Source organism: Oncorhynchus keta, chromosome 9 (genome assembly GCF_023373465.1).
Source record: "Oncorhynchus keta strain PuntledgeMale-10-30-2019 chromosome 9, Oket_V2, whole genome shotgun sequence".
Classification (NCBI taxonomy): Eukaryota; Metazoa; Chordata; class Actinopteri; order Salmoniformes; family Salmonidae; genus Oncorhynchus; species Oncorhynchus keta.
In genome coordinates this window covers 37,471,430-37,482,620 of record NC_068429.1, presented here as the reverse complement: position 1 = coordinate 37,482,620, position 11,191 = coordinate 37,471,430, and the positions used below count along the sequence as shown (strand labels likewise).

The 11,191-nt window shown below is 43.8% G+C and overlaps 1 long non-coding RNA gene across 2 annotated transcripts; it reads left to right on the top strand.

Annotated features, from left to right (window-relative positions):
• The first annotated feature begins 611 nt into the window (after window positions 1-611).
• LOC118388011 (uncharacterized) lies at window positions 612-2,567 on the top strand. 2 transcript variants are annotated; one of them, XR_004826498.2, is made up of 3 exons: window positions 612-1,175; window positions 1,365-1,424; window positions 1,861-2,567. It is a non-coding gene; the product is annotated as an uncharacterized LOC118388011 (long non-coding RNA). The 2 variants fall into 2 exon arrangements; XR_008143394.1 differs by lacking the exon at window positions 1,365-1,424.
• The last annotated feature ends 8,624 nt before the right edge of the window (window positions 2,568-11,191 follow it).

The window sequence follows — 11,191 nt, the reverse complement described above, 5'->3', positions numbered from 1 at the left end:
TGAAGGAATGTTGACCAGATGTGACTGATCACAGGCTATCGAATAATAACAACAGGGGTTCATTCATTCACCAGTCAGAAGAGACAATGTTGGTCAATTGTGTTTGTCAGTATGTCCCTTAAAAAAAAAATAAGTATAAGAGTAGAGGTATAACAGTATAACTGCAGTTTCAATATAATATACAAATGATAGACAAATGATACAGACAACAAATATATACAGTGTATTCGGGAAAGTATTCAGACCCCTTCTTCTTTTCCACATTTGGTTACATTACAGCCTTATTCTAAAAGGTATTAAATATATGTTTTTCTCATCAATCTACACACAATACCCCATAATGGCAAAAGTGAAAACAGGTTTTTAGAAATGTTTGCAAATGTATACATAAAAAAAAAAACAGAAATACGTTATTTACATAAATATTCAGACCCTTCGCTATGAGACTCAAAATTGAGCTCAGGTGCATCTTGTTTCCATTGATCATCCTTGAGATGTTTCTACAACTTGATAGGAGTTCACCTGTGGTAAATTAAATTGATTGGACATGATTTGGAAAGGCACACACCTGCCTATATAAGGTCCCACAGTTGACAACACATGTCAGAGCAAAAACCAAGGCATGATGTCGAAGGAATTGTATGGAGAGCGCTGAGACAGGATTGTGTTGAGGCACAGATCTGGGAAGGGTACCAAAACATTTCTGCAGTGTTGAAGGTCCAAGAACACAGTGGCCTCAATCCCCTCTTATATGTAAAGTCCTCATATTTGGGGACCCTATTTGTTTTCATTTATTCAATTCAGTTTGGAATGAGAATGGTAGCCCCTACAGTATCTGCAGAAGCAGGGTGTCTGAGGAAAGCTGAATATCTTAATCGCAATTGATCGGTGCCTTCAAATCTTTTGTGACTTACAACCATATATGGGAATACAAATTTGTAAGGCCAGGCCTATGACCTCTTTCAAGATGGCTGCTACCTAAATTCCGGTTAGTGTTGTGAAGCCTAAACGAAATAAACACGGAATACCTTGATACACACCGAAAGCCGGAGCTCCACAGATCACGAGGACATCTTATTGTTTGCCTGTGACCTACCGTTATTTATCACCAGCCAAGAGAGTCAAAATGTTGGTTTTTACTAAACGTTTTCACCAAACAGCAACCATCTTACAAGGTAAGCTTCGATTTGGTCTGTTTGAGTTATAGCTGCATTGGGTTATCAAATGAATCCTTAGGTTGGTAGGAAAAAATCTAGCCTATCGCCAATGTTATCTGATGATGTATGACTTAATGTCAACATCGAATGTTCACCAAGTGACTATCTTTGCACATGCATAATGCAAACTATTGCTACCTGGCTCAGATTTTTCTTATCGGCCGACAAAGATTGCTTTCTAGAAGGAGTGGATCCACTTTTAGATCTGTAAGTAAATTATTTATGACTTTATATAGCTCATTTACTCTATGTATTTTTTGTTTTCTTTATAAGTTGTCTGCTTTTTGTGCTTTGAATTTAGTTTACATCGGCCCATGTAACAAGTCATTTCAGTGTTATATAATTCAAAAGTAGTTATTGTCTGTTTCTTCATATTAGTTCACTGTTTGATGTTCGAAGTTTCATCATTGAAACTTAGAGGCCACTAAACTCTCAAGTCCATCGTTTTATTTGTGGTACCTCACCTATGTATTTGTCTCCAAATCGTTAGTGTGTGTGTGTGTGCTAAACACCTATGTGAGTCACTGTACAGGTAAAGTTTAAGCTTGGTGTTTTTACTTTACAGTAATGGGTTTTTGTAAATTTTGTCAACTGTAATTCTGTGTCTTACAACAATTACATCCCTTTATTGTATTCACCACAGAGCGGAGGATGCAGAGGATTTGGATGATGACTATTGGGAGCCAACAGGGGGAAGAAAGCTGTCACCATGGGTGACATGCTCAACTACATTTCCTTGGTGATTTACATGGGACTGGTAAAGGTACTAGTTGACAACTGGAGCAAGTCCCCACTCTATCGATTTGAGTTCCTCACCTCCATCATGAGTGAAAACCGATTATTGGTCATCAACCGTACTCTTCACATGAGTGCCAGACAAAAGGATCAGGATTATGACCAGGAGGGGACTGCAGGGTATGATCGTCTTGCAAGAGTCAAGCCCCTTTATGGTGGAGGCATGCAAAACGTACTTCCAGCCTGCTCAAAATCGATCTATAGATGAGTACATGGATGCGTCAACGGCTCCAAAAGGCTTGAACCAATATATGAAAAATAAGCCAACCAAATGCTCTTTGTGCTAGCCGATTCTGCCTACACGTGGCAGTAGATTAAAAAGTTCCGCGTCTGCTCCTCCCCTCCGGCGTACAACGTCACCAGAATACTGACTGCCGGTCCTGTGAATCATTCATTCACACCTGGACTCCATGACCTTCGTCATTTCCTCCGCTTTGTGTCTCTCTCCCATGTTCACCCACCAGTTGGTATTGTTATTGTGTATCGGTGAACTACCTTGTGTTAGTGTCGTGTTCTTGGTTTTGTTGTATTATTAAAACATTTCACCTGCACCTGCTTCCGACTCACCACCCCATCATTACATCTATGAAGGCAAGGCGATCACACCAACTGGGAAGGGCCTTAGTTATGGGGCGGCAGAGTAGCCTAGTGGTTAGAGCGTTGGACTAGTAACCGAAAGACAAATCTGTCGTTCTGCCCTTGAACAGGCAGTTAACCCACTGTTCCTAGGCCGTCATTGAAAATAAGAATTTGTTCTTAACTGACTTGCCTAGTAAAATAAAGGTAAAATAAAATAGTTATGACTCTGTCATGCAGCCAATGTACTTCCCCTTACTTGGCAGTGGGTACAAGCTCTTTGTGGACAATTTCTATACTAGTCCCATGCTTTTCATAGACCTCTTGAAAAAGAAAATAGGACGAATGGTGCCACAAGACCCTAACAGAATTGGTTTCCCCAAGACCAATGTAAACGACATGCGACTAAACGTTGGATCAAGACTAACAAGCTGCTTTTTGTGAAATGGAAGGACGCTAGGTAAGTAACCATGCTCACCACACAGCATAAGGCATTCAATAACGACCATGTCTCAAGGAGAGTGAAATTCCAGTAGGGCACGGGTGAGCAATGTCCCCGATTCTGTGAAGGACTACACTTCCAGCATAGGGGGTGTCAACCTATCTGATGCTCTGATAGGCTAGTACCAGGTTCTCCACAAGACCAGGAAGTGGTAAGACCTTTTTTTTTTTACCACTTTGTGGACATTGCTATAGTAAATGCTCTCGTTCTCCACAAGCAGATGGCCAAAGCAGATGGCCATAGCAAAAGGTCAAACCCCTTTTCAATTTGACCTTCAGAGAGCAGCTGGTGTTGGAAATGGCTGAATTGGGGGCCCAGAGCAACCTCACAACCATCACAAGACCCCCCTGCGCCCCACTCAAGGTGAGCGCCACTATCCAACACATGCCAAAAGACAAAGAACTGTAAGCATTGCACAAACACGGGGAAAAAACGGGGGAAATTACAGATCTTTTGTCCGAAATGCCAGTTCACTTTTTGTTTCCGAGCAGAGAGGGACTGCTTCAAAGATTATCATGACATGCACAAGCTATGGTGAAAGTGAAATCGAATCATCGATCGAATCCGATCGATCATCTCTGGAGAAACCTGAAAATAGCTGTGCAGCCACGCTCCGCATCCAACCTGACCGTGCTTAAGAGGATTTGGAGATAAGAATGGGAGAAACTCCCCGAATACAGGTGTGCCAAGCTTGTAGCGTCATACCCAAGAAGAAGACTGAATATCGCTGCCAAAGGTGCTTCAAAGTACTGACTAAACAATCTGAATTGTTATATAAATGTAATATTTTTGTCATTATGGGTTATCTTGTGTAGATTAAGGAAAACAACTTTTAATCAATTTTACAATAAGGCTGTAGCATAACATGTGGAAAATGTCAAGGGATCTGAATACTTTCTGAATGCACTGTAGATGCAGAATTTCCACAAATCCACATACAGTATGTACACTAACAATACAAACTACTTCATAAATGTTGCATGTAAGAGAGTGTAAAGAACAATGTGCAGTTCTTGTCACGAATCCCGCTTCCTGAGTCTGCCTGTGTTTCTGTCCTGGAGTGTGTTTCCGGTGTCCTGGAACGCACCCTGTCTGGTTGCCGGGCGAATTAGCTTGTTGGGAGATCGATGTTCACCCGCATCTGTATCCAATCAGTAATCTGCACACCTGGTCCTGATCATCACCTCTCCCCTTCAAAAGCTCTGACCTGACATCCATTCCCTGCCGGATCGTTAGCCATGAACAGTATGTCGTGCCATCGTATCAGCCTCAAGTTGGATATAATTTGTTTTGTTGTTTTTTACGTATTGCTTGCCTTAAACTTACCTCCGTTTGTTCTGTCTTCAGTTACTCACCCGGATCATTTACCCCATTCCCGCCTGGTCGTCGGAGGATTCCGCTACCCCATTGGATCCACCTATTTACTCCCATCAACTCACCACTGCTGCCCGCTACGCCACCTGGATATATCTTCACATTCACTTGTAAATAAATACTCACCTTCTTCCTACTCTCCTTGTCCTGGTCTGCTTCTGGGTTCGATTTTGAAAGAACGTGACAGTTCTGGGATGATAGAGCAGAGTGGATGACCGTATCATCGTGGACCAGGTGACCGGTTGGTGAAGGCAACAGAAGAAACTGTTCAGATGACGGGAGGCTTTGGTCGTCATTGACCAGAACCTTTGGAAGAGGATGAGGAAGGGGTTGACGATCTTTATTGCACGCTTCCTTGCCCTGAAGTCGTGTATGACCTCAATGGAGGGCAGGTGGCAGCCGAAGACCGTCTCAGCAGACCAGACAATCCATTTCAGTGATGGAGGAGGTGAGGATGGACTCAATGATGGTCGCTTAGAACTGAAACAGAACACACAGCAGTCAAAGGAGGACTAAGGACAAAACAATATCACACATTCACCAAACATTGCACTGTGGGAAACAGATCTTGTTTTATAGTAATTGTCTGATTGGGAACTACCATTGTCTATCAATTACAGAATCTTAAATTATTTCAATTTGCCATTGGAAGTTGTATTGAATCCAGTCAGTAATACAGGAGTCAGAGTCTCATCAGATCAGATGTTATCAGCAAGCCAGAGCCACCAGTGGAAAGAGCACAAGTAGAACAAACATATGAGTGAAAACATAATACATGTATCATTCAACATGAGTTTCCACCTAAAACAATATTATAAGCTTGGTCCCAATTCATCTCTGCCCAGCTCCTCACTTCCTCACATCCTTCTCAAACCCCATTGGAGGAGTTCTGAGGCGTGGAACCTTTGGTTGTCTCCTCCAATGGGGTTTTATTAGGCACAATGGTCAATGGTCAGACCTTGCATCCCTAGCTATGTCTTTGAATTTGAGTGGTTACATTTCTCCAGCCAATCCCTCAGATCTTTATTGAAACCGGGGTGGGGAGGTGCTTTTGTTATTGTTTCAACTGCTGATTTCCACTTTAAGAAACGCATATGTTTAAACATACTTGTATGCTCATTTGACTGTTGGGAGTGCGGTGATATACCTTTAGCTCCCAGGTGCAGCAGAGCTGACACACGATATAGATGAATTTTCAGCAAATGTCTTGACCATCCTCTGGCTGTTCTCCAGACAGATGTCTTGACCACCCTCTCTCTGGCTGTTCTCCAGACATATGTCTTGACCACCCTCTCTCTGGCTGTTCTCCAGTCAGATGTCTTACCCACCCTCTGACTGTTCTCCAGACAGATGTCTTGACCACCCTCTCGCTGGCTGTTCTCCAGACAGATGTCTTGACCACCCTCTCGCTGGCTGTTCTCCAGACAGATGTCTTGACCACCCCCTCTCTGGCTGTTCTCCAGACAGATGTCTTGACCACCCCCTCTCTGGCTGTTCTCCAGACAGATGTCTTGACCACCCTCTCTCTGCCTGTTCTCCAGACAAATGTCTTGACCACCCTCTCGCTGGCTGTTCTCCAGACAGATGTCTTGACCACCCTCTCGCTGGCTGTTCTCCAGACAGATGTCTTGACCACCCTCTCTCTGGCTGTTCTCCAGACAGATGTCTTGACCACCCTCTCTCTGGCTGTTCTCCAGACAGATGTCTTGACCACCCTCTCTCTGGCTGTTCTCCGGACAGATGTCTTACCCACCCTCTGGCTGCTCTCCAGTCAGATGTCTTGACCACCCTCTCTCTGGCTGTTCTCCGGACAGATGTCTTACCCACCCTCTGGCTGTTCTCCAGTCAGATATCTTGACCACCCTCTCTCTGGCTGTTCTCCAGACAGATGTCTTGACCACCCTCTCTCTGGCTGTTCTCCAGTCAGATGTATTACCCACCCTCTGGCTGTTCTCCAGTCAGATATCTTGACCACTCTCTCTCTGGCTGTTCTCCAGACAGATGTCTTGACCACCCTCTCTCTGGCTGTTCTCCAGTCAGATGTATTACCCACCCTCTGGCTGTTCTCCAGTCAGATGTCTTGACCACCCTCTCTCTGGCTGTTCTCCAGTCAGATGTATTACCCACCCTCTGGCTGTTCTCCAGTCAGATATCTTGACCACCCTCTCTCTGGCTGTTCTCCAGACAGATGTCTTGACCACCCTCTCTCTGGCTGTTCTCCAGTCAGATGTCTTGACCACCCTCTCTCTGGCTGTTCTCCAGACAGATGTCTTGACCACCCTCTCTCTGGCTGTTCTCCAGTCAGATGTCTTGACCACCCTCTCTCTGGCTGTTCTCCAGACAGATGTCTTGACCACCCTCTCTCTGGCTGTTCTCCAGACAGATGTCTTGACCACCCTCTCGCTGGCTGTTCTCCAGACAGATGTCTTGACCACCCTCTCGCTGGCTGTTCTCCAGACAGATGTCTTGACCACCCTCTCGCTGGCTGTTCTCCAGACAGATGTCTTGACCACCCTCTCTCTGGCTGTTCTCCAGACAGATGTCTTGACCAACCTCTCTCTGGCTGTTCTCCGGACAGATGTCTTGACCAACCTCTCTCTGGCTGTTCTCCGGACAGATGTCTTGACCACCCTCTCTCTGGCTGTTCTCCGGACAGATGTCTTACCCACCCTCTGGCTGTTCTCCAGTCAGATATCTTGACCACCCTCTCTCTGGCTGTTCTCCAGACAGATGTCTTGACCACCCTCTCTCTGGCTGTTCTCCAGTCAGATGTATTACCCACCCTCTGGCTGTTCTCCAGTCAGATATCTTGACCACCCTCTCTCTGGCTGTTCTCCAGACAGATGTCTTGACCACCCTCTGGCTGTTCTCCAGTCAGATGTCTTGACCACCCTCTCTCTGGCTGTTCTCCAGACAGATGTCTTATTATTATTATTATATTATTATTATTATTATTATTATTATTATATATTCTCCAGACAGATGTCTTGACCACCCTCTCTCTGGCTGTTCTCCAGTCAGATGTCTTGACCACCCTCTCTCTGGCTGTTCTCCAGTCAGATGTCTTGACCACCCTCTCTCTGGCTGTTCTCCAGACAGATGTCTTGACCACCCTCTCTCTGGCTGTTCTCCAGACAGATGTAGCACTGGAAGGTGTCCCAGGCACTGTTTGTGGACACATCACCTCCCACAGTACAAGTGAAGATCTCCAAGTTCTTACAGAGGGGCATCAGCATAATCTATAGAGCGTACAGGATATGGAATTAGATTTGTTATGGAGTCAAAGTCCCATTTAAAATCATTGTACAATCCATACACGCTGGTGAAAAGGTAAGCAAAAGTAGGGCAGTTGGAGGAAGGTGGAGCGATACATATGTGCTGAGTTGTGTAAGGCATAAGACGAGTTGGTGACTCACTGGTCCAAACTTGGCGTCCTCTGCCTCATTGGTGTAGTGGTCCAAGGCGATGAAGTAGAAGCCTGACTCCACCTGGTCAAACGTGTTCTCTCTACACATACACTGACCTCTATCCTGAGAACAACTGGAGTGACCAAGCGGAAAATGAGACGTCAGGAAATGTCTGACGGTTCAATTGTTTTTAAATGTTTTTACATCTTAATGTTGCATTCAAATAAAAGTCCATTTTAACTCTGGATAATAATTTAGCCAAATAAGTGATAAAACACAATGTGATACTGGACTGAGCACAGCTGTAGGGCAATTCCACGGTACCAGTCATGCTGACGCTCAGTTTCTTAACTTTGAAAAACCCACCTTTGTGGAGAGCTATCCTCCTGTAGGTGTTCACTTCATCCTTTACCTACACTAATGTATTGTTTAGCAATGACTATCACATACATTCATTAAAGAACCATCTTTCTAACCAATAGACCGCAGCTGGTCATCAACGTGACAAATGTCCTATGCACAATGCCTTCACAAATGGAATTCTCAGTATCACTAATGATTAGATTACAGGGATGATTGGTGGATGTCATGGTTACCTGCAGGAAGTCCCCAGAGTGCTGTGCCTAGTGGAGAGCCAAGGTAACCTACTTGGAACAGAATGGACTCCTGTATCTCCTGTCTCTGTCAGCTGAGCAGATAACAGCTTCACCACCACATATTAGTGACAATGGACTTGCATGGCAAGAGGGATGGAGAGAGCGAAATGGTTTGAGGTCATTCTCAATTATTTAAAAGTTATCAAATCTTTATTTCAATCAGATTGTATCACAAAGTTTGTGGTTTGGTTCAGAGTCTGACCTCTTGGCTCCCCCTCCTCAGTGAGGGTCTTCCCTGTCTGTTCTCCCCCTGCCTCTCCCTTCTGCCACCCAGTCATGTTGGTCTTCCAAGTCCTCCTCTACTAAACCCCCTCCTCGACATAGGCACAATGCTCTTAGTTAAACCAGAGATGGTATAGAAACCCCCTTGGATTTGGTTAAACCACATGGTTAGCTTCCTAGCTACCTGACGTTAACCTAGCTTGCCTCATCAATAGCCTGCTTTAATAACAGAAGATGAAATGACTACTTACTTCAACTTCAAAATTGAAATCATAGTCGATTAGCTAGCTAGTTGGTTATTTAGTTTTTCTTTATTGTAAATTATTGTAATCAGTTGCAAGAGCAACATTTATTTTGAAGAGATCTCGAAAATTGGTGTGGGGACGTGGTGTTTCGAACGCTGGCCTGCGCTCGCGGGACCCATCCTCTGCTCGCTCTACCACATTATTTTTCTTTCTCCACTCAAGTGTTTGCTCACACAATGTTTCATTATTATTTATTTTTTTTGAACGGGCGCAATCTTGTGCCCGCTGGACTTTTGAATCGTATTTGACACCATAATAATGCATTAAATTAAACATTAAGAAAATCTATAGTGCATAGCTTTAGCACAGACTACCTCATGAAGCTGGTTGAGAAAATGCCACGAGTGTACAAAGCTGTCATCAAGACAAAAAGGGTGGCTACCTTGAAGAATATAAAATATATTTTGATTTGATTAACAGTTTATTGGTTACTACATGATTCCATGTGTGTTATTTCATAGTTTGATGTCTTCACTATTATTCTACAATGTAGAAAATAGTAAAAAATAAATAAAAACCCTTTTAAGTAGGTGTGTCCAATCCTTTGATTGGTACCTACTGTACAGTACATGTATATTTTACCTCGATTAACCTGTACCACCAAACATTGACTCTACCGATACCCCCTGTATATAGCCTCGCTACTGTTATTTTACTGCTGCTCTTTCATTTAAAATGTAAAAAAAATGTTTTGCTAATCTATTTTTTTAACTTAACCAACAATGCAGTTTTAAGGAAAATAATGTTAAGGACTTGTAAGCATTTCACTGTAAGGTCTACACTGGTTGTATTGGGAGCATGTGACAAATACGATTTGATTTACTGTATATGGCTTTTCAGGGATTGCAAAAGCCAGTAACTGGGGTTTAGTGAGGCTTTCCAGGTTCTCAAAGGCCATTTCACACGTTTCATCCCACCTAGATCTGAAGGGGTTTGAGGACTTAAAGTACACCTAGTATTTAACACATTGTAAAATTGCTGGTGCTCCAGACATACCCTGCGGCATCCTCTCACACCGGTTAGAATTCAGACAGAAAGCAGTCCTCTCTTTGTCAACTTCACTCATCAGAATTTGATCATATCCACTTCTGAGATCCAACACGCTGAGCCATTTGATTCCATTCAAACTGGTCAGGGAATCTTCAATCCGTGGAACTGTGTATTGGTCTGGAACTACATCTGAGTGTCCTGTAGTCCACACACATCCGTATGGTTCCGTTCTTCTTCCTCACCACCACAATCTGCAATGCATAGATCATTTCAGCATTCTTCAGGTTCTTTAGGAGTTTCTCACTTCTTCCACATCAGCCAGGGCCAGCTGTCGAGACCTCTCCCTAAACAGTGTCATCAGTGACTCTGTTGGTATGGTGAGTGCTCTTAGAACAACCAATGTCAAACTCATGAGTTGAGAAAACGCGTCTTGTCAGATATAACCTCTTCCATTCTTCAGATACACAGTTGAATCACCAAAGTCGAATGAAATAGGAGTCAGCTTCTCAGGTAAATTGCCCTTATCCCAGCAGGATCTACTACAGTACATATCTACAGGAAACAAGTAAGCAATGGGCATGCTACATTTTATGGTGAATTCCCGCGATGATACATTCCTGAATGCAAATGTTATTCTTTGAGACGACACAGCAGTAGACGTCTGCGTTTCAGGTCTCACAAGAAGTTATCCTGGAAACTGGGAATCTTCATCCCTATCCACCAGGAAGGTCTGGGTACATGGTGATCCAGGTAACTTCTGAATTCCAGTTACTCCTGCTGGTCCAAAAGGGGCCATGTTACAGGTTTTGTCTGCGAGAACCAAACTGATCCTCTTTTCTGGTCATCAACATCAGTTGGTCTCTTTTATTTTCTCATAAACCTCTTTGATGGCAGGATGAACTCAGTGTGCTCAGTCTTTACCTCCTTTTTCTTCTCAGGCTGTCATCAGCCTTCTCACCACAGAAGTCTTCGTGCCAACCAGCATAGAGACGTCACCTTTTAAGGCCCGGGTCTGGACATACCAACACAAGTGCTTCAATGGTCTCTGCTACACCGACTACTGATCCTGTGAACTCCAACTTCAGCAACAAATACCCATTTTTGTTTTTTGTTTTTCTGAGCTAAGCCCCCAAATCTCCAAGTGTTT